Source organism: Ambystoma mexicanum, chromosome 7q, assembly GCF_040938575.1.
Source record: "Ambystoma mexicanum isolate Mex_15411 chromosome 7q, UKY_AmexF1_1, whole genome shotgun sequence".
In the NCBI taxonomy this organism is placed as follows: domain Eukaryota; kingdom Metazoa; phylum Chordata; class Amphibia; order Caudata; family Ambystomatidae; genus Ambystoma; species Ambystoma mexicanum.
In genome coordinates, this window is record NC_090941.1 from 508,974,836 (window position 1) to 508,983,544 (window position 8,709).

An 8,709-nucleotide genomic window follows, 5' to 3' on the forward strand; every position below is an offset into this window, starting at 1 on the left:
CTGCCAACGATCTTAATAAACACGTCCAGCAGATTCAGTGATTTCTCCTCACCCGCTGCTTTTATGAAATGGTTAAAGTCGTCTAACCATTCATCTCACCTCGTACCTTTGTCCGCTTGTGGGGTTATGGAAAACGGAAGAGGCATGCGCAGCTGGGGCGGCGGGGGTGGTGGTGCTGGGTCGCTCATCGTAGCAAGTGTGTCAGTTGAGGTATCTGTATCTGTTTCCTTCTGGCGTGGGTTTCCTAGGAGTGGTGGGGGGGTTGGCACACGTGCAACCTGTGCGCAAAAACTCTTCCCCACTTCAGTTCAGTCCGGTTGCCCTGTTAACCTGTTAAAATTTCCTGCGCTCAGCCTGGGTTGCAGAGAGAGTGTGAAGGAGGACCCGTGAGTGTGCAATGTGTGTATGTCTTCTCTATTGCCAAGGGCTGTGAATGCGTGCAAGATGGTGTACGTGCCTCCTTGGGGCTGTTTGCAACTCAAATGCCCGTCATGTGAAGCAGTGGGCTGGTGGGATGGCAGACTCGCTTGTGGCATATGGAGAAAGAGGTAACCACCGTCGTAACGGACGGAGCGGCTGCTGTCGTTAGGAGGAGGCAGGGCGTAGAGTTGGCGGGATCGCCAGCAAGGAAGGAGGATGAGGCACCCACCTGAGGGCTCCGCGTGTCCTATCATGCTCCTGTACCTGGAGGTAAAGGAGACCGCTGGCGGACTGCTGCGCGGTCTGGAGCGGATGGCTGTGTGCTTCTGTTAGTGCCAGGAGCATCGCAGCAGTGAGGGCGCTCAGTGTTCTTCTGCCATGGCCCGGGATCGGGCGTTGTGTTGTGTCACGGGATCACTGGCACTGTAATGTGCGCAGCCCGCACAACGGATTTGGATGCTGGAATGTGCGGACAGCACGGTGGGATCACCCACCAGCTTGGTGGACTCTGGGTCACAGGAGACTGCCTCGTCGCCAGTTGTTAGGCCGGATGGCCTGCACAGAATAAGGATGCAACACCAGAGTTCAATACAAAGTCTTCTTTATTTCACTGCAAACTACGTACTAACTTTTCCCTTCTCGCCCCTCTCCTCACTCCGTCATTTCCCACGTGGTCACTCTCTCCCACGTGGTTGCTCCGTCCCTTAAGGAGGCAGAGCCCTGTAACAGAAGTTAACATTGGGTTGTCATTTTCATTGGTTTCAGAGCCCCCACTACTTAAAAGGATGGATTTCCTTTCTTCATCTAAATCAAAGGCATCAGAGTTTTGAGTTTGGAACGTGTGTTTGACCAAATCATTGAGGAGTTGAAAAATTGTTATTGCTCACGTTGCATTTATATCGTTTGTATCATGTTGTCAATTTGGCTGCTTTCATCAAAATTACAGAGTACCTGTCATGATGCCTACCCCCGGGGAACCAGACCAGGTCCATCAGCCCCAGGAGCAGGCATCACGTTCCTGGGGCAGCGCCCAGCGACCCCTGTTAGGGGCCATCTGGACACAGTCCTGGCACCTTTGGCGCCAGGCTCATATGAGACTTCAGTCCTGGAGCCAGAGGCGCCAGGCTCATAAGGGGAAAACTTACCTGGACTTACCTGATGCAGACCATGCTGCAAGGGATCCAAACCCTCAAGAGGCCTAGAAGGGACTACTTTACCTAGGGACTCTTTGCCACTCGGCTGTGGCGGCGGAGGAATACTTACCTGGAACTACTTTGGAGGCTATTTAAACCACGCCCGAAGAGCAGCACACGCTTCGCGTTATTCTTCATCCAGCAGCGTAACGCTCACCGCGCCTGCAGCAGCATCCAGACTTCAGCCACGCCCGCCTCGAACCCGGAGCACCTAGAAACAAAGGAAAGAAGGAGAAAGGTTAGAACTAGGACATTTACCAGCTTCTTACCTGATTCCAGAGCCATTGCATCGTCGAACCAAAGGAAAGACTTCATTTTTAATACCAGCAGCAGCGCCGCGCTGCACTCACCGTTCCTCGCAGCATCTTCACGTTTCACCGCAGCCTCCTGCATGTTCCGCTGCATTCCGGCACCTGGGGGAAGATAAAGACAATAAGGTGAGCCAAGGGAACATATAGAGGAATACTGGTTACCACCCTAAGACTTACCTGATTTACCACCGGGGGAACCATTCCTCACCTCGGGTCGGCGCAGCTCCCACTGCACCATCGCCGTACCCCGGCCCCTAAGGGGAAACATAAAGCACAACAGGTTGAATAAAAAGGACAATCAAGGGGAGCCACCTCCCGCCATAGACTTACCTGAGTTTGCCGCCGGAGGTATAACTCCTCGACTCTGGTTTTCTCTCAGCACCTGAATAAAGGAAAAGACCACAGATTACAGGATTGGATAGGAGTGATGGTCAGGCATTTGAACTCTTACGAACTGCATACTTACGGCGTCTTGCCGGGAGAGTCAATATAGCCCTGGAACTCACCAATTCCTTTGACCAGTGGAGCAACTGGTCCATCACGCGCCCTTGCGCTCGAAGCAGGATGGAGAGCTTGCCCTTTCAAAACATAAGGTGAGACTTTGGAGGGGACATCGGAGGTGGTCAGTGGGGAGAACAACGGGGCGTGGGGGAAATTACGCTCAACTCCACGGGTGGTTAATTCCCTTTTCTCCATTCACAGAAGAGTACTCCTACAGGCCAGACAAACGACACACCTCGGCCCTACGCATTACGCTGGAGGAGGCTGCAGCAGCCCAGATCAGACCGGCGCCTCTGTGGGAGTCAGGTGAGCGTAACAGTACTATAGGTTGGGTGTATGTGTCCAAACTCTTTATTCACACATGCCTGGCAGACTGGAGCTGCAAAAACCTTTGTCACGTGCTGCCTTTGAACGACTTGCCTGTGTGTATGTACATGTTCTCTCCAGTGGCTCTTTTGAATGAACTTGCCGCCACAGCTGGAGCATTCATAATTGTGCCTCTTCTCTTCTCTCTCCAGGTCAACCTGCTCAAAGCTACCAATGTCTGCAATGCCTGTTGGGGCTGGTGTGTCTGTTGGCTGCTGCCCATCAATCATTGGAGAGTCCGAATGTTCAGCTAGTTCACTGTCACTGAGGGCTCCATCACCAACATCATCCATCAAATCTTTTGCCAGGTCGGTATCATTGCTAGAGAAGGATGCAGACAGGAGGCAGCAAAAAAAAAAAGAGAAGGATGGAGACATGCTAGCATCAACCCGGTTGGTAGAGGTTAAGGGTTTTTCCGTGTGAAGCTGAAGATGCTCACGCAAACTACTTCTCAGATTGCATTGCTGGCCAAACAGATGGAAGGCATACTATTTTGGGGAGCTAGCATTCCTTTGCATAATGCTCGGCTTTCCGTGAGCTATTGTGAGTGATATAGGCTAATTTGACTTTTAAATGCTAACTGTCTCAGGATCTGATTCGTTTTTTTCTCTGATTTATTTTATTAAATCGAAGATGAAACAGGAGCAAGTAGTGATAGCTAAGTAAGTAGTGACAGCTACTAGTGTCTGAAATTTCTTGTAGTGCAATACATTGATTCCAATTGTGGATATTAGTAAAAAATGAAGTCAATTAAAGAGTCTGAGACATACATACTGAAGTTGGTTTTGCACACGGTTGTTGTCTGGCGTTCTTTTATTAATGCAGTGAATATGAATTAGTTGTGGCATCCCTGATAGCATGTATTGGTACTTATTGACTCCCCTGTAGGGGAAGGTTTGATACTGTAATCCCAAAAAATCATGTATGGTATGAAGATCCCTAAGATCGAAATTCCATCCATTGGCCTTACATTGTAATTTAAAGCAAACGTTATGATAGTCTGTGGGGAAAATCAACATACTTTTTGAATAAGGTATCCAAATGTTCTTGACAATATGATATTTCTGTCTATCAGGCAGGATCGAAATGCCTAAAATACGATACATTCCTTCAATTCACCAAGCCTGTCAAAATTGTTTAACTATTGGCATGAGAGTGACAGGAATCATTGAGCAGGCCAATTTCTAGATTTCTTGTTTTTATAACACAGGGTGGGCAAAATAATAAATGCGACTCAATAATGTATATCAAACACACTAAATTAAACTTTACATAACACAAATCTGGGTTTAAAGTGGGTCTCCTTACCCAAAAGGGACACTCCCTGAAGCCTCCGCTCAGGGCTAAGGGTTTCTTACACCCTTCTTCTCTTTGGTTCTCTGGATCTTGTCCTCTGCATTCCTAAAATGTTCTTCTCTTGGTGTGTTCTCCTTTGGCCTCAGTCCTGGGTTTAAAAGGGTTCCTGCACCCCTCTCCTCTGCTCTGGGCTTGTTCTCAGGTCTCCTTCTCCATTCTTTGACTTGGCTGCTGAGGCATCAATATTGTGCCTCTCTTGAGTTCTCACTTGGTGGTGTGAAGGGTCAGAAATGCGAGACGGACACAAAGGTATAGTTTTCCCAATGTTTGCCATTTTATTGAAATAAAAAGGGTGAGAGAAATGCCTATCTTTCCCTATCCTAACAGGAATGTCTCTACCGTGCAAACTATAACTAAAGAAAGATGACCTACGGTCCAAAAAGCATCTTACCCTCACACTAACAACACAAACGTATAAGGAATACTTAGCTAGTTTCAGTTCTACAAACCAGTGCACAAGTTCAAACCTATAGTTTCCAGAAAGTAGTCCTTGTGACCAGGGTTGGGCTCCCTTCCCCTGGATCAATTCAGAAAACACCCTCAGACAAATTCTGATTTAACAAGGATCTGTTCAATTCAACACAAAAATGTCTTTTCCATCCGCTGCGTCTTTCCACTTGGCAAAGCAAATGTCTTTTCCAGAAACAGTTGTTCCAAAATAAAGCAGTAGCTCTCCAACACAATAGCCTTCTTGACAAGGCCAATGTCCCTTTCATAAACACAAGTTCATAAACCAAGGCAATTGTTTTCCTTCACAACAAATGTCGTTTTCAAGTTTCAAAGTAACTCTTAACTCATCACAAGTATTTTTCCAATGGAATGCTTTTGTCAGGATAGCACAACCATTACTTTCAAGAATGCAGCACTTTATAAAAAAAATGATGTAAGTATTGATGTCTCTCCACAACACTTTCTTTACCACTACTACATTCAAGTGTTTCTTGCATGGTCTACTCTCCTGCCAGGACTAACTAGAAATGATCCCTTTCCTGGTTCACTCTCCTGACCGGAAGAAAACTCCTACTACTTCAGTTGATTTCTTCTTAGTGGCAATATGAGTTACAGATTTCCCCAAATTGGTGTCTCAGGAAAGGAGTATTTTGCCCTTTTACCTCTTGGGTGTAGTGTCTGTACTTTTGGCAAGCTGTGTTACAGTTTTCCCCAAGTTGACTTCTCAAGAATGGAGAATTGTGCCCTTCTTGCACTTTTACTTCTCTTAGCCTCTTGGCTTTGGGAATGCGGGTTACAGGTTTCCCCAGAATTACTTCTCATGAATAGAGAATTGAACCCTTCTTGCACTTTCACATCTCACCAATTAAGGGGTTTGATTAGGAATTAATCCAACTCTCTTTGCCACCCACTCCTTATCTCACTTTGCTCACGGACTCCCTGTAGCTGAAATGCAGGAGCCGTAAGCACCACAAAGCACCCTGGTGCCCTGTGTCTCTTCTGAGGCTTACCGGTTACTGTTGACGGCTTCGGCGTCCTCTCCAAGAGCTGCGCGGCCCAGCCGCTCTTCTACCCGTCGTTCTGGTGTCCTGGGAGGCTCTTCATTTCTATCGCTGTCTGGGTCTCTCTCTCTAGGAGCCTCCGCTGCTCCACTTTCAGTGACCACAGCACTCCCGACCTCCTGGTTTCCTCGCACATGCCGCCATATGCACGTCTTCACCTCTCTGCACCTCTTCTGCTCTGCGCGCACTCCTAGCCGCAGGCTGGGAGAGTCAAGTCTCTCCTGCTCCTTCTTATTCCAAATCCACCACCTCTACTCTGTGGTACATTTTCAGATTGAAATGGCCTGCTCAGGCACCTTGCCATCAAACAACAAGACCTCACGTTTTCTTCAGTGGAATTTTCAATCTTCCTTGACTCCTGGTCCCTCTTCCTCGTCTCAGTACCACATGCATTATGGATCTTGGAATCATCACAGTGGGGATGACGTGGGCCTCTGTCACATTGCTGCCTTAGGCTCTTGAGTGCTACCATCTTCACCGCCTATCTAGTCCTTCTGGAACTTCGCCTGTTTGCTGCCACACCTGTGCTCATTCCTCCTCCTTCCTTGAGTTTGGCCGATGTAGATCAGTGTGTAACCACTAACCCATGCCTTAGGCCAAGCGTCCCCTCTTGAATTTTCCTACTCTTACTAGTTAAGATCTCTCTCTCATCCTCCTGAAGTTCTTCTACTACCCCCTTCTTGGTGTTCTACTATTACCTTCTGGTGTTAACCTCCAACTGCCTCTTGATAGGCTCCTCCTCCTTCCATCTCCTAATGTTCCTCCACCATCTCCTCCTGATATTCACCTTAAACCACCTCATGATAATCTTATGCCAACTTTTCCTGATATCAGCTCCAACCACCTCCTAATACTCGTCTGCTACTTCCTCCTGATATTCATCTACAACCACCTACTGAAACTTTCATACTTCCCCCTACTAATTTTCCTCTCCCCTCTAGCTTGCAACCTCCTCCAATATCTTTTCTTCCACCTCCTCCAAACTCATTCCCCACACTTCAACCTCCTCCAACTTACTTCATCCTTCTCCAAACCCTTTCCTCTCTTTCCAACCTCCTTCAAATAGCTTCCTCTCACTCCAACCTCCTACAAACACGTGTTACACGCTCCTACTCCAAATGTCCACCAGACTGTTTGAGCTTTAACGTTCATATAATGTTTATGTAGGGCTTTACACCCTGCACATGGCCTTTCCCTGAAATGTTGCAGCTATGAGGCTGAATGCAGGCGCAACAGTGATTGACTGCCCTTTAAATAGTGAAGTCATTTTCCTATCTCCTGGGATGTTTGTGCTCAGGATAATGTCTTCAAAACACTTGCAGGTTCAGGGACATTTTTCAAGTAAACTCTTGCAGTCACAGGGGCATTTCTTTAAGTGCTGCAGCACACGTCTTTGCCTTTGCAATTGCTGCCCTGATAGCACTTCCCACCTGCCTCTCCCTCCCCCCGTTCATTTTGTGCTGTTGCACTTGCACAATCTGAATGACACAAGGCCTAGTAAGATCGTTTATTTTGTCCTCCCCCTGTCTTCCCTACTTTGTCTTGTCACGCCTTGAAACACTTGTGTATAGGTGCTTTATAAATGACATATCATTTCATATAATTTGTGTTTGTCTTGGCTTCAAAATTGCTACATGGCATTCTCTCCCCTCAATGGCAAATGTGTTCCTCCCACTTAATTGGGCACCATAAAGTTACCAAACTCTTCATTAGACTAATAGTTTTGCAGCTGGCCACAGTGTTTGGGCTTGAAACCCCACCAGGCTATTCATGGGTTCCTTCTCCCCCCAGAGGACCAGGCTTATGCCAAAACAACGTGCGTGCAAAAGAATAGAAAAATGAAGGGCTGAGAATTGGGTCACAGCAATATCACGTAGCGACTGGTCCCAATTCCAGCCCACCCTTCATGATTAAAATCATGGAGGACTTTTTATTTCATCCACAGATTCATCTCCACGAGCAAGAGGAGACTGACATGCTTGTTAACACAATCCTTTTTGGAAATACTAGCTAGAATAAACCGCTAGCACTTTAAGGTCAGTAGGTTTTGCTTCCAGAACGGGATCATAAATATTTAACTTGCCAAATAGAGTTTCAAAAAACGGATACCTTACTTTTTACTTAACTTGTAGAAATATTATTGTGAATTCTCTGAATAGTCCACACCTCATGAAGGGCAAACCAGCCTGAAACGCGTCATGTATAGAGATATGATATACAACCAAGGTCAACAGCATGTATATCAGAATATGGACTTTGTATCATTTTTTCTGATTGAACTTAATTTATACTGTGAATTGAGACATTCCTACAACAGATTTGATTGATGAAAAACATACGTTGTCTTTTGATAAATTAAAAAATTATAAAACACTATATTACTTTGCCATATACATCATATAAAGGAGTGTGAATTTACTGTATGAACATCGTGATTATTACAATTGCGAAATTAAGGTGTTTGTTTGACATTTACTTAAATCACTAATACATACTATATATATCTTTTCTATTTGAATAGTTTTAGCATTTTCTTTGCTACAAAAGTGTGCACAGATCTATAGTTCCACCGATTAAGGGGAGCTCACTTCTTATTCATTATGCAATTCCATCTTGTGGCTGGAGATCAGCATCTATTGCACCTAAACACTTTATGAGAAATATTGAATATTAGATTAATTCGTGTGCGAGCATAGCATAATTGGTTACACTTTGAGTGCCCCTCCATACAGTTATTTGTGTCAAAACCTCCCACAGGATTTCTCCCCTAGCATTTCATGTAATCCATCTCTCTCCATTGGGATTATGCACCTCCTGTTTTCTCACTCCCTCATAGTCTGGCTTTCATGGTTTTGCCAAATCCTATTTTATATCTCTCTCTCACTGTGGCCTATTTGGCTGGGCAATCTCATCTTCTTTCCCTCTGCTTCCCCTTCTCTCAAAGCTACAGCACTGTCTGGAGCACTGCCCTGTCCCCCTAAAGACAGAAGGTTTCCACTTCCGTTTACATCCCTGCTGAAAAAGGGCTCTCATTGGTGGGCCTGTTTCCCC

General features: G+C 46.1%; 1 pseudogene; it reads right to left on the bottom strand.

Moving 5' to 3' along the window:
* Positions 1-782: 782 nt before the first annotated feature.
* LOC138528062 (zinc finger and BTB domain-containing protein 2-like) lies at positions 783-6,130 on the bottom strand (annotated as a pseudogene).
* Positions 6,131-8,709: the final 2,579 nt, after the last annotated feature.